This window comes from Leptodactylus fuscus, chromosome 10, assembly GCF_031893055.1.
Source record: "Leptodactylus fuscus isolate aLepFus1 chromosome 10, aLepFus1.hap2, whole genome shotgun sequence".
Taxonomy (NCBI): Eukaryota; Metazoa; Chordata; class Amphibia; order Anura; family Leptodactylidae; genus Leptodactylus; species Leptodactylus fuscus.
The window spans coordinates 17,836,006-17,860,252 of NC_134274.1; the positions used below are offsets into that span (position 1 = coordinate 17,836,006).

At 40.3% G+C, this 24,247-nt stretch overlaps 1 pseudogene; it reads left to right on the forward strand.

The window, feature by feature from the left end:
• The first annotated feature begins 7,540 nt into the window (after positions 1-7,540).
• The window catches only part of LOC142183587 (alpha-2-macroglobulin-like protein 1), a 35,161-nt pseudogene continuing 18,454 nt past the window's right edge, over positions 7,541-24,247 (forward strand).

Sequence of the window (24,247 nt, forward strand, 5' to 3'; positions counted from 1 at the left end):
TCTTAATTTTATTTATTTTTTTGCCTTCTGTTTATTCTGGAAGATCTTGAATGCAACTTTTTTATTTAATGGAAGCAAATATAATGACTTCTCTAAATGAAAAATGCTCAAGGGCTAAACAGTATAAAGCAGGGGAGGGACACGTGCTGCGATGGAACGTACGTAATTTTGTCAACGGGTATTATATATTATGTTTTTTGTAAGTCCAAAAATAGCACAACAACAGAAACAAAAACAAGTTGTATAACAGTAGCTGGCATGGCTTGCTAAAGCATTACCTTGTGTCACTGCTTAAAGGAAGTGCAATTTCCGCACAAAGTATTGAGCATTACTCTCCTGTATGTAAAGTTATGGAGTTTGCTCCAGAATTGATATTTGGTAATGGTGGAAAATGTAGCATGCTTTAAATAAGAGCAAGATATCGTTCTTGTAAACCACAATATACATGGATACTGGTATTAGTGTAGAATGTCAATTCAGGGATCTGCCCTATTGCCCTAGTGGCAATTGGGCAGATCCAAGGGGAACAGAACAGAATATCCCAAGCAAAGGGCCGGGAGGGAATTTTTTTCTATTTTTGGTGAATTGGGTTCCTACAACGACCAGAGTGTTTTTTTACCTTATACTGGATCAACTCAGATTTAAAAAGGTTGAGTTTGAGGGACCTAGGTCTTTTTTCCAACCCACTAGGACCCTAACTACTTCAACTACGCTCAATTATACCACAACGTGAAAAGTGACATGGACAAGACAATACAAGATATGGTTAAGCATTGGAACGTGACTGGTCATCAACAGGCCTACTCTGCTCTTGAGTGACTGCTCTGACAGTCTACTGGATGGATATTAGAGACATCACCCAAGAGCAGAGGTAAGGAATTGGGAAAAGTTGAATCCAGAGAGCCCAGAAGACTTCACAGTTAGGGAATACCTGGGGCTCACTTTGGATTTTGGATATTTTCTCAAGCAGGACGTTTCTCTCTACAATGATGAAAGACAACAACATAGCACTAAAAGGAGGATAATAACTCATATATATCAACTAGAAAATCCTCCATATATTCATTCTATTCCCCTCTTAGTTTCGTGTTTTTGCAACCTCCAAGATAATCCACAGCAGAAACAACAAAACATGAGGTAAAAAAACACTCAACATATGAAAAAGTATAAATAGTTTTTCTTAATATTCATATACATACAACAAGGATCAACAGGAAAACAAATACAGGAAATTTCCCATTAGAAGTCAGCACTGCAATTGATTATGGAACCCCATATAGTAAAATAGTATTATACATACATGGGTGTAATTGCAGAAAAATTATTATACAAAAAGGCTGTCATTACCCAAATTGCATACAATCGTGAATGGTAACATACAGTGTTGGCCAAAACTATTGGCACCCTGCAATTCTGTCAGATAATACTCGTGTTCTTCCAGAAATTGATTGCAAGCACAAACTCTTTGGTATTAATATCTTCATTTATTTTGCTTGCAATGAAAAAACATAAAAGAGAATGAAAAAAAGTCAAATCATTGATCATTTTACACAAAACTCCAAAAATGGGCCGGACAAAAGTATTGCCCCCCTCAGCCTAATACTTGGTAGCACAACCTTTAGACAAAATAACTGCGCACAACCGCTTCCGGTAACCAGCAATGAGTTTCTTACAAGGCTCTGCTGGAATCTTAGACCATTCTTCTCTGGCAAACTGCTCCAGGTCCCCCCTGAGATGTGAAGGGGGCCTTCTCCAAACTGCCATTTTGAGATCTCTCCCCCACAGGTGTTCTATGGGATTCAGGGCTGGACTCATTGCTGCCACTTTACAAGTCTCCAGTGCTTTCTCTCAAACCATTTTCTAGTGCTGACCTGAAGTGTGTTTTGGGTCATTGTCCTGCTGGAAGAGCCCTGACCTCTGAGGGAGACCCAGCTTTCTCACACTGGGCCCTACATTATGCTGCACAATGTGTTGGTCGTCTTCAGACTTCATAATGCCATGCACACGGTCAAGCAGTCCAGTGCCAGAGGCAGCAAAGCAACCCCAAAACATCAGGGACCCTCCGCCATGTTTGACTGTAGGGACCATATTCTTTTCTTTGAAGGCCTCCTTTTTTCCCTGTAAACTCTATGTTGAGGCCTTTTCCTACTTTTGTCTCATCTGACCAGAGAACATTCTTCCAAAACGGTTTTGGCTTCCTCAGGTAAGTTTTGGCAAACTCCAGCCTGGCTTTTTTAAGTCTCTGGGTAAGAAGTGGGGTCTTCCTGGGTCTCCTACCATACAGTCCCTTGTCATTCAGACACAATGGATAAAACGGGGTGACAGTGCTGTACCCTCGGACTGCAGGGCAGCTTGAACTTGTTTGGATGTTAGTCAAGGTTCTTTATCCACCATCCACACAATCTTGCATTGAAATCTCTCGTCAATTTTTCTTTTCCGTCCACATCTAGGGAGGTTAGCCACAGGGCCATGGGCTTTAAACTTCTTGATGACACTGCGCACGGTAGACACAGGAACATTCAGGGCTTTGGAGATGGACTTGTAGTCTTGAGATTGCTCATGCTTTCTCACAATTTTGCTTCTCAAGTCCTCAGACAGTTCTTTGGTCTTCATTCTTTTCTCCATGCTCAATGTGGTAGACACAAGGACACAGGACAAAGGTTGAGTCAACTTTAATCCATTTCAACTGGCTGCAAGTGTGATTTAGTTATTGCCACCACCTGTTAGGTGCCTCAGGTAAGTAACAGGTGCTGTTAATTACACAAATTAGAGAAGCATCACATGATTTTTCAAACAGTGCCAATACTTTTGTCCACCCCCTTTTTTATGTTTGGTGTGGAATTATATCCAATTTGGTTTTTTGACCATTCTTTTTGTGGTTTTCCATTGAAGACAAATTAAATGAAGATAATAATACCAAAGAATTTGTGATTGCAATCATTTTCTGGAAGAAACAGAGTATTATCTGACAGAATTGCAGGGGTGCCAATACTTTTGGCCAACACTGTATAACGTATGAATGGGGACTAAAAAAGACACAGGGGAAAAGACTAGTCTTTATCTACATATGCAAAACAAAACTGCCCTTAATAAGAATACAATAAATGTGAATAGGGGCTAAAAAAAGGGGAGAAAAAAAGGCTAAACCTTACCTAATTGTGTCATCAGTGACAATACAAAGAGTACTCAGAAAATACATACAAAAATTCTGAATATAATACAAAGACATAGTGACTAGTGATAACACCAAATGAAGCCATGTAATATTAAAATTTAAAAACTGCCATACAAAAATATAAATAAAAAAAACAACAATCAAGACTGAAGAGTGAAAAATATGAATGAAAATAAATAGAGAATATGAAAAATAATAATAATTAAAAAAAAAAGAAAAAAAATGCATCAAAAATTATGAAAGTGAAGATAAAAAAAGAAAAAGAAAAAATAAGTATATGTTAGAAAAAACTATAAATATTCTAGACAATATAAACATGATACGATATAACATGCAAATGCAAGTGACGCTGTTCAAGAGTGAATATACTGTATATGGATATAGGATCCAAACAGATAAAAAAGTGAATGATACATGTTGTGAACAAAGTGAACATGATATAGTGTAGAGTAAAGTGCAAATGCATCAATAGGTAAGGGTATTCATCTTCTTATTTTATCTTCTTCCCAAAAGTGTACATGATGGACCGTCCCCAACAAGTACTAGGAAGATGTAATGTGAATACATAAAACCAATCGTCAAGGACCATCATCTCAGAAAAAGGGGGTTAAACCTGTATACACAAACATACAAAATAAGTAGATAAAAACAACCTAGACATACATATAACACTTACAATACATAGAAATAGGAAATGTATTTAAAAAGAAAGGCGCAGGCAGCAACAGGAGCTACAGAAAAGAGTTAAAGCCCAAAACCTCATTGAGGCCGGCTAGGGCAAGTGAACCAAGAGACCAGATCCATCTAGACTCAAGCTGAGCTAGGCGTTTTTTTAAATTACCTCCCCGTATATTTATCTCAATCGTATCAATTCCACATATACAGAGATGAGTCGGATCACTCATGAAAACGTGCAAAATGTCGTGCAACTGGTTTAGTTCTGTCTTGTGTGGAGTCTGGATTGACTGACGTTTCTCTCTACAAGTGCGGGTGGAAATTGGGTGGAAACCCGGTGAGCCCTATTGGGTCTGCTGATTTTTGTGGGTAACCATTTTTTAAAGCAGAAACTTAAACGCAGGTGTGAATCTAGCGTAAGAAACAATACCAGGCAAAGTCCATTGGTAAAAACATATTTTGGCATATTTTGGAAAAAAAAAGACCCACTTTCCAATCTGAGACATCATTTTTAACAATTTAATCGTATAACATATGCATGCAGACTAGAGCAGGTTGGGTCGGGATCATTTTGTTCTTTTCTTTCTAGCCTGCACGTAATAGTCATCTTGCATTGCGCTCTGTGACTTGGTTGGCTGTGCACCACTCTTATAACTACCCATATGAGTATACTTATACTATGAAGATGATTGTGATTGTTATGTCCGTGTATTCTTTGTTACTATGGTACTTAATAGAACCTGACATTTAAATGTCACGAGAGGAAGACACGAGAGAAGACAAATAGAGATGACACATTCTTGGCTGCGTTGTACAGTATATCCACTGAAGTCCAGTCCTGAAACTACAGAAGACATTTCTTACCAAGTAATAAACTTACTAATTGTCCTGTTAGAAATAAACTGAGAAACTTAAGTTCCTGCCCCGCGAGGAGTCATGTACGCCACAAACGACAAATCACATTAACATCACAGAACAAATCCAAATTTATCCTTTTCCTATGGGCACAAAAAGTTACAAGTAACCGTGAAGAAATTACAAAAATGTCCATCATGGCCACCAGGTCTCCATGTAAATTTTTGACCCCATAGGAAAATTGGGAAGTTGTAAAATACCGATTTTGAGCAGAAATAACGGACCACTCTACTTTCCGTGGAACTCTAGTCTGAAAGTATGACTATAGAACAAAAAACAATGGTGGAGCTAAGTTACCCATTTTCTCTCAACTCTAGTGCATTATCTCTCTGCTCTGAGCTTTCTAGAGTTGTCTTTTTTACTGTAACAGAGCGAAAGAAAGTTGAAATCATGGTCAGCCATTTTGGAATCTTTTGGGGGGGGGGGGGCGTGTCACACAGTTATACACCAGTCTACACCAGTCACCTAAGGCTATGTACACCTCTGGTGAACCTAAAGGCTATGCTCACCTCAGGTGGACCTAAAGGCTGTGCTCACCTCAGGTGAACCTAAAGGCTATGCCCACCTCAGGTGAACCTAAAGGTTATGCTCAACTCAGGTGAAACCAAAGGCTATGTCCACTTCAGGTGAAACCAAAGGCTATGTCCACTTCAGGTGAACCTAAAGGCTATGCCCACCTCAGGTGAAACCAAAGGCTATGTCCACTTCAGGTGAAACCAAAGGCTATGTCCACTTCAGGTGAACCTAAAGGCTATGTCCACTTCAGGTGAAACCAAAGGCTATGTCCACTTCAGGTGAACCTAAAGGCTATGCCCACCTCAGGTGAAACCAAAGGCTATGTCCACTTCAGGTGAACCTAAAGATTATGCCCGCCTCAGGTGAACCTAAAGGCTATGTCTGCCTCAGGTGAACCTAAAGGTTATGCTCAACTCAGGTGAAACCAAAGGCTATGTCCACTTCAGGTGAAACCAAAGGCTATGTCCACTTCAGGTGAAACCAAAGGCTATGTCCACTTCAGGTGAACCTAAAGGCTATGCCCACCTCAGGTGAAACCAAAGGCTATGTCCACTTCAGGTGAAACCAAAGGCTATGTCCACTTCAGGTGAACCTAAAGGCTATGTCCACTTCAGGTGAACCTAAAGGCTATGCCCACCTCAGGTGAAACCAAAGGCTATGTCCACTTCAGGTGAACCTAAAGATTATGCCCGCCTCAGGTGAACCTAAAGGCTATGTCCGCCTCAGGTGAACCTAAAGGTTATGCTCAACTCAGGTGAAACCAAAGGCTATGTCCACTTCAGGTGAAACCAAAGGCTATGTCCACTTCAGGTGAAACCAAAGGCTATGTCCACTTCAGGTGAACCTAAAGGCTATGCCCACCTCAGGTGAAACCAAAGGCTATGTCCACTTCAGGTGAAACCAAAGGCTATGTCCACTTCAGGTGAACCTAAAGGCTATGTCCACTTCAGGTGAAACCAAAGGCTATGTCCACTTCAGGTGAACCTAAAGGCTATGTCCACTTCAGGTGAAACCAAAGGCTATGTCCACTTCAGGTGAACCTAAAGATTATGCCCGCCTCAGGTGAACCTAAAGGCTATGTCCGCCTCAGGTGATCCCTAAGGCTATGTCCACCTTCATAACTAAAATTTTTCTCAATGCCTCCAAAAAAAAATAAGGCAACTTGGGAACAGATCTAAATAATAATAATAATAATAATAATAATAATAATTAAAAAATGAGTTGTCTTGTTTCTATACATATAATGTATTTCCATAGTAACAGAGAACAAGAAAACCATGTGTGGTCTAATCTTGCAGTGACATTTCCTTCTGTTTATTTCTTGCTTTATGCTAACATATGTTTGGAAGCTTAGTAGGTCGTAGAGGACAGATGGAAGACGGTATGACTGCAGAAGCAAGTTGTAAAAATCAACAAGAAAAAAAACAATTGGTAAATTTTAACTAAAACCTATTTCAAAGTTGCTACTTTTCTCATTTCAGATGTATTGGTTGTGATTATAGTCTACACTTAAAGGGGTTGTCCACTTTCTGATCAATATTGAGAGACAAATATTATTGTTTGTATCCAAATTTCGGTCATGTGAATAGCCCCCATTCACCGATACTGAAATGAATGTAGTCATGTGATGACTAAAACGCAGTCACAGCCAATATTCACCATCGTGTGAATATAGACTATGGTTTTTCAGAAAGACACAAGTGGGGAAGTTTCCACTGGCGAGGTTGTATTGATGAGACATCCCCTTTAATGCCCCTGACAGTACTTTAATACATCCTGAAGTTCCTCTTCTAGAAGCTAATACCAAACCCCACCCCAGTATATACTTTTGCTATGACATTCTTAGCTTATTCGTGATGCGTGTAAACTTTGAGACGTGAAATAAGCAAATACACGTTTGGCATTAGACATTAACTCCTGGAAGAACATATCATATATGGAAAATTAGTATAAAGCTTTTAGTTTAACCCTTTCATTCCACCACCACGACACATTAAAGTAGGTGGAGTCGTACCATTAATAAATACGGAGACGTAATAGTAAAACCCAGTGAAGGTGAGCAGCCAAGATAGAATTGCTTCTATTACGCCTTGAGGGCAGATTAATAGGAAGTAGACTAAGAAGGATTCTCGGGTGACCAAATACTGAAACCTTAAGGAGATAGTCAACAAGCTACCTATGGAGACAAGAGGTGGACGAGTGCTGTGTTTAAGAACTGCAAGGGTCCATAATAAGAGAACTGTCACCATTTCCCAGAAGATGTTGCACCAGTTTCTACTACTGACTTGCTGCCTTGTCCCTACAACCATCGGACAAAGCTCATCCGTGTAAGAAAGGCTTTTTATTATCTTGTATGCAATATACTGTTGATAGTTTAATAAGGGTTAAAGACTTATCCTAAATCTTCAGGATTGGGACTTTATGTCAAGACTATACAAGTAACTTCAGAGTCCAGAGACCAGATTTGTGTATTTTAGTAGAATGTTGAATTTTTTTGATTTTGATTTCACTTTTGTCTTCATCTCAACGTCTTGAAATTCATCTTTAGAATATTTGTCTGATAGTCACTCTATTGGGCTCTTTGAAAAATTTGTATTTATTAAGTACTGAAACACATGGTCATTTTTCAGTAAAATTTCTGGAAGGATCAAAATGTGTTAAACAACCTAAGAAAGTTTTTGCCCTATGGTTCAGTCAACAGTTCTTGTATACTTGTAGCCAACACTACCTTCCATGGGGATAGTATGTGGTCTTTAAGTCATGTCGGTTCTAGATTATTCATGTAAACTTAGAGTCTTCAAGTTTACAAAAATTTTATACTTTTTTCCAGAAATGGTGCCATATCTGGTAATGAACCCAGTCCAACTTAGAAAAGGTAGACTTGGTTTCTTACACCGAGCAACATATTTATCTAAAGTATCCACTGGGTAGACAAGTGTTAGATTGTGTGGGTCCAACTGTTGTACTCCCATTATTCGAGAGAGGAAGACCCCTGCCTCTTATCACATGGACATTACATCCATCCAGTGGATAGTTCATGAATTGTTTCCAACACTACCAACACTACCTTCCAAGGAGACAATATGTGGTCTTTAAGTCATGTAGGTTCTAGATTATTCATGTAGTAAAGATAAACTTAGATTCTTCAAGTTTACCAAAATGTTATACTTTTTTACCAGAAATTGTGCCATATCTGGTAATGAACCCAGTCCAACTTAGAAAAGGTAGACTTGGCAAGGCATTTATCTAAAGTATCCACTGGGTAGACAAGTGTTAGATTGTGTGGGTCCAACTGTTGTACTCCCATTATTCAAGAGAGAGGAAGACCCCTGCCTCTTATCACATGGACATTACATCCATCCAGTGGATAGTTCATGAATTGTTTTGGTCAAATTATATTTAGTTTCTGTATATTTGGCTCATTTACCAAAGGCAAGATCTAAAAGAATAGTAACAATACAATTGATCCCTCAGGTCTGATCTCAAAAGGACGTGACTAGAATATTTTGTTTTTACTTACGTGATCCCTACAGATAGGAACAATTTGTAATATTTCAGGCAATGTCCACACCTGCTGTTGCTGCCATCCCAAACACCAGAACCAAGGAACTAAACTAGATTGTGTCTTGTATTCAACTAACTTTGTCGAGGCATTACCCAAAAATCTTATAAGCTTTATTTTCTGTACCGCTTAGAGTCTCCTGACAGGTGCATGCATGCAAGGCAGAACCGGAAAGGTTAACAAAGTCTACGGCTACTAAACAAAAATAGGTTATTTAATTAAATTCTGGCAGAGAACACAAGAGACAGGGTGGCACCAGCTAGAACATGGGGACATCCAGCCAAACAGGAAAATTAACTGAAATGATGAATGGAAGGATAAACATATTAATAGTACAAAGAGACACGAGGGAACGAGGTACTGAAACTAACATGTCAATGTGATCCATTGTATTCCACAGAAGTTACTTAGTAATGGTTCCGGCTAAGATCCACCATCCTTCCAAAGAAACAGCCTGTGTGGATATCCATGGAGCTCGAGAGGATCTTTTGTGCACCGTCACCTTACAGTATGGTGTAAAAGAAAATATCCTAATGAAGAAGAAGATCAAAGAATCCCATTTTTTCAAATGTGTAATATTTGAGGTATTTATTCAATATCATCTAAACTATTTATTGTTCAATACACTGGGCCAGATTTATTATGGACTCTGTCATGGAAAATGTAAACCGGTGGGAGTTGCACTACTTGTAATATTTACGGACTGGAGCAAACGATCACTGGAATCTATGCCAACTACAAGCTGACGTAGATTTCAGCACAGCCATATAACATGGCGGAGGAGCTGCCTCCACCCGTGCTTGGGATATGAAGACTGGTGTTGAATACACCAAACTTAAAGAGTATCAGCCGTTGTCTTTAGGTTTAGGTGCTTCGTTTCTTCTTCTGTAGAAATGATGGTCCCACCCAAAGTAAGCATGGTGGTCACTATCCAATCAGTCTTGCCAAGACCAATGGAGTCCAAGAATGCTTAATAGTCACTGGCCAAAGTTGCTCTCTCAGGCCATAGTTATAGGTAAAGAACCCTCAAGTTTATAGCCATAAATATTTCCAATTTCATTTGTGAAGTTCACTATGGATGAACAATATCTTAATAGTAGACTTCAATTATCGATAATTTGACTCTCACATATATTTTCGCCTTGTTTTCCTCTTGTACAGACGCCCCCTCCAGAAGGTGGCGAAGAAGTCATGACTGTTCATATGTCTCTTGTTGGGCCAAGCACACAGATATCAAAAAGTACAAACATTCTGGCATCTGCTGGAGGTACCGCAACGTTCATTCAAACCGACAAACCCTTATACAAGGCTGGACAGACAGGTGAGTGGTGGACTAGTGGGCGCTCAGTAAATGGCTGTTGTCAGTGAGTTCTTGTAGTACTTGAGGAGTTCTGCAGTGCCCAAAAAATATCCCCGTCAAGCGCAACTTGAAGGTGGATCCCAGTGCAAAATCTGTAATAGGGTGCACACTTCCAAAAGTGAAAGTTTTCTTATGTGACAATTGTGTTTTGGGACTCCTTAGGCATTACAACATGCACCTCCTATAGCTATGCCCCTGTTAGGGTTGAGTCTCTTGGATATCAGTTGTCCCTATATATAATACAATAGGTGTTATAGGTATAGGTAGTGTGGGGAAGGTATCTTGGTAGCAGCAGTGGTGCAGACCCAACCAGTCAGAGCAAACAGGTAGCAAACAGGTTAATTTAGAAAAATAGCATAAGAAATAAACCTTTACTTCAGGCACAAAAGGAGCAAAATAAAACACAGCTTTAACTTTAGGCAAAAGAATGTCAAACAAAAACCCTGCTTGTCCGAGCTCTAACTAAATAATAAGTGCTAACTGCACATGTGGCTTACTACCAACAACACAAATAAACAGCAATAGTGCAATACAGTCTTAACAGACTCACAGTGTCAGGACAGACCTAGGCGCCTCCTCTTGCTCCCAGAATCTGCCCTGAAGTGCAGGCCCTGCAGCCTTTTATGGCCCAGTAATGAGCCTAGGACCCGCACCTGGGCTGAGGCCTACTCAAGACCCATACTGAACCACACATAGGTCAGAAACTTGAGTATGATATATTAGGAATCCAGCACTCAGCCTGTCACCTTCTCACAGTAGCTATAATAGGTGTTAAAAGCCTGCAATATGCAACTTTAGATTTACACACCAAATATCTTAATTTTTTTTTTTTTTTTTTTTCAGTGAATTTCCGAATCCTGACGATGGATCGAGACTTCTTGGCTAAAGAGGACATCGTAAGTAAAATCATCTACAACTGATAGAATCTCCTCCTTTCTATTCCTAGTTTCTTCCATCATTTTATCCCTCTAGTGTTCCAAAACCAAACCATTTAACAAAGCCACTTAGAAAATATCTTTATGTGATCAGAAATCTGTCCCTTCCACTTTGCCACCATAAACATAGGTCTGTGGGACCAGATTAGACCTAACCTCACTGAAGAAGAATGACAAAGGTGTCTTCAGATGTGTTATATGTATAAATATCTTAGATATCTCACTGCTAAGCTTAATACAAGCACAAATATATTGACCCCCACTGTCATATATCACTAAAGGAATTTTTTTTTATTATTATTTAGTGTCCCATGGTGGAGATACAGGTGAGTAATCGTATAAACATTGATATATATCTCAAATTGTTATATATCTATCGCACTACAGCATGCACCTCCTATGGCTATATCTAAATTTTGTCTCCTTTCTGTGAAATCCTGCACCTCTTTATCCTTCCCCTTGTTTCTTTATTGAGAGCTGTTCCTGCCTCTCACTCAATGTTACTGTGTATGGAGTACGGGTCATATGTAGAGAATCTCCTCCTTCATAAGACACCAAGAGCAAGTTTATACGTTTTACAATGACCGGGATATAAGTGACCCTCCCCCCCTCATTTTCTCTATTTGTTACACAGACCCTATTCCATACACAGTAACATTCAGTGAGAGCCAGGAACAGCACTCAATGTAGAAACAAGAGGAAAAATGCAGGATTTCACACAAAGGAGCCAAAATTTGTTAATAAAGTATATTACAAAATGTATTAATGATACAAATACTGCCAGAAAATCATAGAATAATGTAAAGAAGTCAGATACATATGCAGTACCAGGGGTCAAGTGAAGATATAGGGTCAAATAACCCTAGTCAGACATATCTGGGTATGTGATATCCAAAGGAATTGTTCAATATAATAGGGTTTCAGTAGAAACCAGTTTCCCAGTATAGTAGAAAGTCAATTAGATCAGATGTCTCTACCAATAGCCAGACTAGGGTAAGTAACCCTAAGGCCATTGTATCCAGGTAAGTACATTACAATGAAAGGTTCTACTGACTAAAGTTTGCAACTTTCTTGGGTTTACATTTAGATATTGATATATTCAAATTCTGTTTCCCAATAATTCACAAGGACCCTAACAAGAATTGTATTGGCCAATGGTTCGATCTTAAACCTAAACAGGGCATGATAGACATTAGCTACCCCCTTGATTCTGAGGCACAGCCTGGAGCTTATACCATAATTACTCCCCATGCCCGCCAGGATTTCCACGTGGCTGAATTTGGTGAGTACATAGTCTACACTTATGGTTATGGGTTTTTTTTGTTTGTTTGTTTTTTTGTCATTTATAATTTAGGTGCAAGTATCCCAATTCTTGATCCTCGATGTATAAAGACATTCTCTTTGAATATTATACAAAAAAAATGTACTCTATACAATGTAACCTCTATAGCATGGGCTTATTTACTCAAGTATGGATATATTCCATTTTAACTTGAAGTCCCAGGGCCCCAGTGCAAAATGCCTTCAGCCCTGGATGTATTTTTTAAAAATATTAGTCTTAAGCCCAATTCACATCTTCATTCTGGTTTCCATTCGGAGAGTCCGCTTGGGGACGCCTGAATGGAATCCTATATGCATTAAAAAGCGGCTACCTAAAGGAAACCCGTGTGCCCCATAGACTATAATGGGGTCCGTGTGGTTTCCGCTCAGTTTCCACATGAAGCATGCAGAGAGAAAAGTGCTGCTTGTAGGAAACCGTGCGGAACCCACACAGATCCCATTATAGTCTATGGGGTCTGTGGATTTCCCAGGTAACCACTTTTTAATGCATATAAGGGAGTCCCCAAACGCAGATGTGAACCGGGCCTTAGGCAGCAGCATTGACCCTGAACAGTCATTGTCTTCAAATTACTGTTACTTTATAGGACTTGCTTGTTCTTAAATGCAAAAAATTCACACACCTTTGAATACAACTCACATGTGACCTTGTTGTCCTATGGACCTTCTGTCCAGTGGAATAAACATTACAAAATTCCAAAAACATTTCTTTAATGTAACAATGATTTTAAACTGTATTCTGTTTCCTAGTATTGCCAACCTTTGAAGTTGTTGTTCATCTTCCTCCTGTCGTCACTCTATTGGACAAAATGTTTGTAATGAAAGCATGCGGCAAGTAGGTTCACTTATATAGATACTGTCTATACCTAGAAATTCAAAAATCCTTAAAGGGTTTTCTGGGGAGTATTTATTCACTTACGTTAGGTTCATATTAGCACCCGAATGACAAAGACACGGACCACTACAACAACAGTTATGCATGGAGACCTTTGGGTGTCCGCCATTTTGAAACTGAAAACTGGGTTCCGGCAGGAAGCTTTTCGGGTCGTCCGATCGGAGTCAACATTCAGCTCCCCAGGTTTCTCCACCCTGCCTCCTTCCTTGAGTTCACAGGTAATTAATTAGGAGAAGTGGGCGGAGTAACCCAGTGACCTCCGATCACATGACGAAGGGGTAGTGACGTCACTGGAACCTTGTATCCATCCAAAGAATTCTGCCGGAATAGATAAGTGAATAAATACTCCCCGGAAATATTATATTACAGTCAGACCTCTCATTATCTCAGACCTCATCGATGTTTTTTCTCAGAATTTTGACTTACTTCGTTCAGAATTTTGGTTTCCACAATTTTCATTTGTTACAATTCAATTACAACATTAGGCTTCTTCTGTAGCATCATCTTCAATGGCCATTTTTAATACAGGCTGATTATATTGGGCTACCCATGCAGCCAATTTTTTGATGATCCATTTCCACAGACCAGTAAAAAGTAGGACATGTTCTACTTTTGGCCTTTTTGATGGCCACATGGCCCAGGTATAAAACAATGGCTCCATTTTTCTCAGCCGATTGGTGAGATCCAATTGATGGCTATTAAAATTGCATCGGGGATTTGGGTTTAAAAAAAAAAAGGCCATTGAAATTCATCCATGTCTGTTAATAATGGACGAATAAGGATGAACAATGGAGGATAAAAATGGCCAGATATTGGATGAGACATTTTCTGGATAATCCAAAAATAACAGATTTATTACATATTTATTACATATTCTCTCTACTTTCCAGATACACATTTGGAAAACCAGTCCAGGGAAACATAACAGCAACGTTATGCCGAAAAGCGATTTGCTATTATTGGATGAGAAATCGTTGCCCAAAGGATATATGCACAGAATACAAAGGCCATGTATGATACGATGAGTTACGAGCCCCCTAAAAAATAAGGGCTACAATCTGATCCAATGCTTTGTCTACAGTTATACTTATGCTTTATTTTTTGCTGTCATTTTAACAAATTTTTAAAATTTGTATACATTTTTCAGGCGGTGGAGAGTAAATACTAATTCCCCCATTATTTAAGGCTGAGGCCCCATGTGGTTAATTAATTGTAGCCAAAAAGATGCGGGAGAAAATGCGTTTGGGTTTTTTCCGCAGCATTTTTCAATGAGTTTTTCAAGTATTTTTTTTCTTACGACTCAGTATATAAAGAAAACATTTGCAATTGACTCAATTTTCAAAAATATTTTACTTTTTTTTTTACTGTTCACACGGGCACAGAGGGGGGCGGATTATGGTGCGTAATCCACGTCATAGTCCACACCCTCACAATGGTGGTCTATGTAGACCGCCAGGCTATTTTTTTCCATGAGCGGCATGTCGACTGCCCTTTCTTTAGGCGGATTCTGCAGCTTGCTGAGTCGCGGCGTCCGCCTGGCAGCAGCAACCTCTGGAGTCGGCCCATTCAATTGAGCCTGCTCCGGAGGGGGAAGCCGCAACCGCAACAGTCATGGCAAGCGAGTTTTGACCCGAGAGTGACGCGGCTCCCCGCGTCACTCTTGGTGCCAAAATCCGCCCACATGCTCCACGTGTGAACTTAGCCTAAAGATTACATGTGGTCCTTAGAGCATTTGTATTACACTGTATGTTGCCATACTAATGAATAGTAATGAAATATGCTAGTCAGCGTTACACTGACAAGCACGTAACAGGAAAGGTACATACACATGGCAGGCCACAAATCCCTTTAATAGGACTTGATACCACAAATATTGTATAATGCTGCACACATACGTCACCTATGTAATGATACTTTCCTTCTTCATCCAGACAAATAAGCGTGGCTGTTTTGAAGTGGATGTATCTACCGAACCCTATAACATGCGTTCTTATGACTACCAGTTGAATTTTGATGCTCATGCTACTCTTGTAGAAAATGGGACTGGTAAGGTTACCAAGCTTTTGGTTTTTTTTACCCATACTGGAATGGCAGATATATATACACAGTCCAGTGACATTAATGTGACCACCTGTCAAAATCCAGAATAACCACCTTTGGCAGAGCGGACCGCTGCGAGACGTGCAGGAAGAGAGGGGATGTTGTGATGATGATCACTGAGATGTTGAGCCATGCCGACTCCATTGCCGTGTCCAGCTGTGCTAGGTTACATGGTTGAGCATCCATGGCGCAAACAACCCGATCAAGGTGGTCCCACAGATTCTCGATTGGGTTGAAGTCCGGGGAATTTGCCAGCCAAGGGAGTACAGTAAACTCATCTTGGTGCTCCTCGAACCGCGCACGTACACTGCGAGCTTTGTGACACGTTGCATTGTCCTGCTGGTAGATGCCATCATCCTGAGGAAAAACAATTCACATGTAGGGGTGAACATGGTCCGCCAGGATAGATGCATACTTGTGTTGATCGATTGTGCCTTCCACAATGATGAGTGCACCCAGATGGCTGGTGCCTTCTGCGATTGGTTATCTAACGCAAGCAGTGGTCACATTAATAGGACTGGACTGTGCTGAAATCATTCAATGAACATTGTTGTGTTTTTTTTGTAGGCGTGGAAATGAACGGCACCGCCAGTTGTAGCATTTCAGCTAGGATCGCTACCGTGACCTTTGATGACACAGAGTTGTCAGATTCTTATTATAAGTCAGCCTTGCGATACATGTCAAAGGTTAGAGATGACCACTGTGAATAATTCTCATCTTATATTTGTTCCCTTTATTTAATTTTTTTCTGTCGCTTCCTGCAAAGGATCGCGTGATGTATAGTATATAGGTCTATATATCTATAGGTCATAGTATATTTGCTGGAGTGAAAGGACCAACTATAAGACAGGTTAGCAAAACCTAAAGTGTTACCCTGGGATATACAACAGTCTATCTTCAGTCTTGCATTTTTCCCATTCCGTCACCCATTGACTTTCACTTTCATCTTACTAGATGGCAATTCCCTTGCCCAAGCCAGGTTGGGGTTCCCAAGATTGGCAAGTGCTCTGAATTTTTTTGTTCTCATTGAACCTGTCATAATATCGCCACCTTGGTGTTGATTGACACCTTCAACGAACTCTGCCACCCACCATGTAGCGAGCGTTAACGTAATCTCACCATTATTACCAGGGTTAGATCGTTCAGATTATTGTATTATTGTCTGCTAAGTGTCCACACGCAATATCAATTCAATGGGGAGAAAAAAAAATACTAAAAATCTTATTAAACTATTAATTAATTTGATTTTTCTCTAGCTCATATTGAAAAGTCCTGACGGATCGCCAATGAAATCCCAAACGTTGTATATGACAGAGAAGTATGGCAGCACACAAAGGGAGCACCAGTATGAGACAGATGAGAATGGAGAAGTCCACTTTATCTTGAACACCACGTCATGGAACGGATATCCAGTGCATCTGACGGTGTGTGACTATATCCTTATATATTCATACACTATGGGGCATGAAGATAAATGTACATTATGGAACAGGGGGCTATTCAGAAGGTCTAGCTGTTTTTTGCCTATCCTTATCCACAAGTACTCCCAAAGTATAGAGAGGTCACCAATCCTGGTACACAGACAGTAATTATATGATCCTAAACACAGGACCTGTTGTGTTTACTTGGGAATCAGGTTTGAAGACCATTGAGAGCTAGTCATAAGTTATAGGACAGAGGGGACTAGAGGGCTAGCCATGTAACGTACTTATATACTAAATCCTCAAAAATAAGAGATGATCTTTGTAACGGTTCTACGCTCTAGCTGATAGGTAAGAGAACCCATTCCATATAGAGAACCCAGCCAGATAACCCTTTAACTAGCCAATCAACAAGACTAGGTCATGATGGTTTCCTTGAGACGTTTCCAAAATAATTCCATCAGATATAGCACATAACACGGCCTAAAAGACGCAGTCCATTGACCATCTGTGTCATGTAAAGACTACAAGAGGTCTATAATCTGCTGAGAATTTGACGTAGCAACAATGGGGAAATTGAAATATTCCATTTGCCCTGTGCCTTCCATCTGTTCTTCTCGGTACTTACAGACAGTTTTTGGGCAGAACACAGCAGGTAGATTATTCCCGCCATCTTGAAGAACTAAGTCCAGGTCTTCTGTGGATGTAGGCTTGCTTCAATCCTTCTGTCTCCTCGTGTAATCCCAGATGGACCGGATGATGATGAGATCAGGGCTCTGTGGGGGCCTGATCATCCTTTCCAGGGCTCCTCCTCTGAAAAGTAAAGTTCACACCAAATATTGATGGGATTTAGATTTCTCTTTTGTCAGATGAACTTCTATTTCTGAAACCATTCTTACTTTAAAGCATTTTTGTCTACAACTTTTGCACCGTACTGTAACTTGGTATATTATGACAGTCTGTTTGCGACTCTAAAACGTCTATCACAACCTTCCGTAGGCGACCTATCAAAAGCAGAAGCCAGAGAGAAGTCATGGACAGCTCAATCCTTACTACGTAGATGCATTTCGAACCCTTAATCCATTCACCACCGTTCTAAAAAGTTACATAAAACTCCAACCAGTTCACCACACCCTGTCATGTGGGAAGGTGCATGAGATTGAGTTTGACTACATCATAAGATCCAGTGAAGTGATATTCGAAGCAGAAACTATAGAGCTCCATTATGTGGTAAGGTCATACTTTTCTCACTTTTTATATAATATAGTATTCTGGTATGGGGCACGCTCAATTTCATGAATTAGCACTCGGGGGGCATTTATTAGGCAATATTGTTCCCACAGTTTTAAGTTTTCTAAATCAAAAATAAAGCTTATCACTAACTTAAAGAGGACCTTTCACTACCCCCACTAATTCTACTTCGTATCATCTGTTCCATTTCACTTAATCCGGCACAGTTGGAATTTAATCTCTAGCCCCCACCATTCTCGAGCAACAAGAGCAGGTAGTTTTGGTGCCTGATATGCTATTTAAGCTCTGTAATGTCAGAAGGGCGGTGTCAGGCAGGGGACGTGACTCAGAGCTCCAAACAGAGGCAGACAGTGTCCGAGCTCAAAATCACACCCCTTGTCTGCTCCTGCCTGACACCCCCTCAACCTTTCCACTGATTCCAGAACAGTTGGAATTTTACTTGTAGCCCCCACCATTCCCGAGCAACAAGAGCAGGTAGTTTTGGTGCCTGATATGCTATTTAAGCTCTGTAATGTCAGAAGGGCGGTGTCAGGCAGGGGGCGTGATTCATCAATCCAATCAGAAGAATCCAGTGTCGCAGCTCAAAATCACACCCCTTGGCTCCTCCTGCCACACACCGCCCCTTGACAGTACAGATCCTAATTAGCATATCAGGCACCAAAACTAACAGCAATGATTGCTCAGGAACGGTGGGTGCTAGAGAAAAAATTCCAACTGTGCTGGAATCAGTAAAACAATGCCTAATAAATTCTGTAAGGTGCGGGACTTGTTGGAGGTAACGAAAGTTTCTCTTTAAAGGAAATGTATCACCAATAAAAGTTTTATTATTTAAATCAGGCTTTATAATAAAATTACTTTTTTTAAGTTTTTCTAATTTATGTGAGCATATACTATACGCACACAGATTAGGCTGTGTGTGTATACACACTTGTGACTCCATCAGGTCCCAGAGACTATAATATTCTATAAGATTTCTCTACTAGAGATGAGCGAGTAGTGTTCGATCGAGTAGGTGTTCGATCGAATACTACGGTATTTGAAATACTCGTACTCGATCGAACACTACTAGCTGTTCGAAATTTAAGGCTCGATGCAGAACCAGCGTTGATTGGCAGAATGCTATACATTCTGCCAATCAACGCTGGTTCTTCTCTAACCTTTAGAAGTCTTCTCCGTGCAGCGTCCCTGCGGCGTCTTCCGGCTGGAATTCACTCTGCCTAGGCATCCGGCCTAGGCAGAGCCGACTGCGCATGTGCGGGCATGCCCTCGCATGCACAGTCGGCTCTGCTCAGGCGTCGGGCCGGGCAGAGTCAACTGCGCATGCGCAGTCGGCTCTGCCTAGGCCCCGATGCCTAGGCAGAGTGAATTCCAGCCGGAACACGCCGCGGGGGCGCTGCGCCGGGAGAAGACTTCAAGGGGAATCCAGCCCGACCGTCACTCGTGGACTTGGTAAGTATAATTTTATCGAATTTTGCGTACCCCTGAAACGAGCATTTCCCCCCATAGACTATAATGGGGTTCGAAATCTGTTCGAACAGCTGAACAATGTGCGGCTGTTCAAATCGGATTTCGAACCTCGGACATTTTAGTGTTCGCTCATCTCTATTCTCTACCATAAAGAATATAACACCTTACTGTACTGTGTATACAGGAAATACAGGAAGGAAATGTGTGTTTCCAATATGGCTGCCCCAAAAAAAGTTTGAAAAAACTACAACTAAAAGGCCAAAAATTTTAATTAAAACTTAATACACAAGACATTCCCCTTTAAATTGATATACGCCATGACCACTTCTTATTTTAGCCAATCCCTGACTGGATCTTTGATATGAGAGATTTGTGGGGTTCCTAACCATGCAGTTCTTGGCGATGTAATATTTACATAGAATCCAATTGTTCTACCGTATGTCTACTTTTTGGTTATCAATATCTTGGCGTTTAGAGCATTGTTGCTAAAATTTAGGTTTTCTGTTTTTCCTAGGTTGTGGCTAAGGGAAATATTATGGCAAATGGAGAAATGGACGTCGAAATAAACAAAGACTCCGGTAAATATCGGCCCATAGTTCTGTTAAGTGACATAGGAAAGTTGTATTTGTATCAATTCCTTTTTGTCTCAGGTATTGTATTTATATCCCATCACATTCAATTCATACAAACAATGAGCTAAATGTTGAGAACTGATGGATCTTGTTTTTTGCAGGACAAATTATATTTTTTAGGCAAATATCTTGCGACTTTTAATGGATGCAAATTTCTATGGGGAAATTTTAAAAAAAGTTATTCCGCCAATGTTTTACATTTTTATGGCTTTCCCATTAAAATGGATAGAGCATGCAACTGGACAAAATGGGTTCAGATAGGAGTTGGGCTTTTTTTTTTTTTTTTTTAATAAGTACGATTTATTTTAGATGATTTCTGGATTTTAAAAAATTCTATTTTTTTATTTCAATTATATTGATTGATTGACATTTTTTTTATTTTTTTTTATGTAACTGGAATAGTTCAGGTCCACAATATCTTCCCAACCTTTTTTTTATGGCTATGCAATCAACCTGTAAGGCCTGGGTCACAGCTGCGTTTGGTAATCCGTTTGGGGACCCCTCCAAAAGGATTACCAAACACAGATGTGAACCAGGCCTAAGTCCAACAGAGATTTGCACGGGTTCCCAGATTTGCCTACAGACAGTCACAAGTACTCTGATTCTTCTCTGGAACCATTGTCCAACATCGTCGCTCTATTATCCCTTGACTTTACATATCTACTCCTATAAAAGGACCCTACACAGCACTATTATGGATTTGGGGGGCATTTTGGGCCTGCCATATTCTTGTTAAGTCTAAGGCCCCATGTGGCATCGCAATGCAAAAATGTGCGGTTCTTCCCGCAGCACTTTAGACAGAAAGTTCGCAGAAGTTTCCTACCGGTACGTCCTATCAGAACAAGGCAACCACCTTCCAGACATAAAAATCCAATGGGTGGTTAAAAAATTTTTTGTAACATTTTGTGCTATTAAAATAATATTAAAAAAAGACATGATGAAACAATTTTAGTAATTCAAGTGCGGTTTTATATAGTATACAGTAAGCTTTGTCTATTATCTATTTCCAGTGACGATGGGCACCGTCATGTTCCCACTCAATGTCACTGCTGACCTTGCTCCAGTGTGTAGCGTTTTCGTATACGCTATGCTCAGCGACGGCAAAATGGCAGCGGACACGGAAAAGTTTCAGGTGGAGAAGTGCTTCAACAACAAGGTAAAGTGATGCAACGAATATTTGACAACCCCTTTCCAAAAAGTTACCCCTGAAATAAGCTTAATTCCATTGGTCCATCTTCAGGAACCCTAAGGTGATATTGTCACAAGAAGTTTAGGAGGTTTCTTTACGAGATAATCCATCCATTGTTGAGCAGAGAGGACTTTTCACCACCTCCACTCACTCCAACTCTTGGTATCTTTCAGTACTTGCTGCTCCACTGATCAGAATTGGAACTTTTCTCTAGCCCTCACCATTCCTGAGCAATCGGTACTGTCATGTGAGTGGTCCCAGACTGTCAACCTCACTGTATGACCACCCACCTGACTGTAATGTTACTATTTATCATACTAGATGCGGAAACTAACACCTATTGCTCAGGAATGGTGGGGGATAGGGAAAAAACAGGCCAACTGTGCTGGAACTAGGATACAAAAGGTTTTGAAAGAAGTGCTGATGGAAGTAATGAAAAGTCCTCTTCAGAGCACACAATAATTCTCAGGTTGGAGAGCCTCTTTACAATGAATAATCAGGTGAATATTCCTTAATGTAAGTCTCCCTCACTATCTATTCTCTACCCGCTGTACAGATATATTTGGCAATATGGCAGTCATATTCTCTATCTATCCCAGGTTACGGTGGGCCTTTCCGAGAAAAAAGCATCCCCAGGGTCAGCCGTTACATTACACATAAATGCAGATCCCGGATCTTTGTGTTCGGTGAGAGCGGTGGATGAAGGTGTCATGCTCCTGAGACCAGAAACAGAAATCTCTCGTGATGAGGTAAGTTTGGCTCCAGGCCATGTGCACCATGATGGAATTTCACAGCCCTCGTAGTCCATAGTCAGAAGGTGAAAGTTAGACCCTTTTCCATCTCTTAATTCATGTCAACAACCTATGCCAAAAAAGTTGGGGCAGGACTATGTCTCCCATTGTGTCCAACCTCCTCTTCTTCTGTAAACATCTTGGAAGTGAGGACACCAGTCGTAAACAGTTGGCATCTAGTTTTGGGAGAGGAATGTCCCATTCTTGTCTGATGTTGGATTGTAGGTGCTCAACAGTCTTGGGTCTTCTTTGCCGGATTTTTTACATCATAATGCACAATTGGTAAAGTTTTGGTGGTCAGTTCACCACCTTGGACTCTTCTTCTGCCAAGCTTATGCTTTTGTGATGGACGCAGTATGGGGTTTAGCATTGTCTTGTTGAGATATATAAGGCCTTCCATGAATCAGACGTAGTCTGGATGGGAACATATATTGTTCTAAAACCTCCACCTACATATATGCCCATGTCATAATCACTAACTAACGCACCCTCATTCCATCAGAGGTGAAGACCATGAAACAGTGTGCTGATAACAAGGTGGAGGGTTCCTCTCCTCTTGAGTCCGCACGACATGGCGTCATCCATGGGTTCCATAATTAACTTTTTTTTATTCATCTGTCCATCTGAACAGTCTTCCATTTTGTTTCCATGAATATTAAATGAGCATTGGCTAAGAGAAGACGGCGGCGAACTATGCTGACGGGCAATGCTATATGGAAATATTCACTCCATGATTTACATTGTCCATTCATTGCAGTCCCAGCATCCATATTGGCCGTCAGCCTTGTCCCTTGGTCACATGGATTTGTTTTGAGGATATCATGTATTGCTCATGATCCATATGTATTCTATGATATGTGTTACCTTTTACACAACGTCCCAACTTTTTTGGAATTGGGGTTGTTTATATTGAGGAAAATATATCGTCTTATACTTATGATTTCTATAAGAGTATATGGCACTTGACTTGTCTATGTCTTAAAATGCTTGCAAGCTTATAAGCTGGAGAATCCATCCCCATTGTGTTCTTTTACATTTCTTTTAGGTTTACAAATTTGTTTTAGAAAGAAATCAACCAGGATACCCATATCGAGTACAGGAAGAGGAACCTGTTTGCTGGACCCCAAACTATGGCTTCTTTGGTCCCTTTAGCCGCAAGAAGCGATCCTATAACATTCCGAATGAAGAATCTCATGATGTCTTCAAACTGGTCAAGGTATAAAGGGAGATTCTACTGTAGTAGTAGATTTAAGTGGTGAAAAAGAAACAATAGGCCATTAAATCCAATGGTCCAAGCGTATTTAGAAAATTTAAGCTATCCCCTATCTTTTAAATAGGGTACTGCTACCAAAGTGGTAGGACCCCCCCCCCCCCCCAAGAAAAAAAATCAAAAAAAAAATCACAAGATTAAATGAATGGAGCACATAGTATCTACAGAACGGAGGGCCAAGCACAGAGCTCAACCATATTCAACAGTCCCATGGAAAATAAGTGGAATGGCCACTAGATGCAATTCTTGTCTTTATGGTGGATGCCAGTGGTCGAACCTTCACCAATAAACCAGATATTTCCTAAACAGCTTGAAATTACTTCAATACCCCTTTAAGATCAGAAAGCATATTGGCAGTGTGAACAGAACTGTATCCTTCTCAACGTAGAGCATTCTGGATAAATGAGAATGACAAGGCTATAATGCTTCTAACTCCAGATAGTTGTCTATATTCTGGAGCGAATAATAATAGGAGAGCAGCAGATACATGTACACACTAGTCAACAATGTCATCGCCAGTAACAAGGGGTATGCATTTTTTTCCCTAAGGATATTGCAATAAAAGCCATCACAAATGCCCAGATGAAAAAGCCATCGCAGTGTCGACAGTTACCAGGGATGGCAGCAATGAATGGTGGCTTTGGTTTTGAGTTACCACGACCTTTCGGTAAGACATCCTTTCTTAAAACACATGATCAGGGGAATATGGGGGTTCTCAGTAGTGGGCCTATAAGTGTCATTTACAACCATAGGAC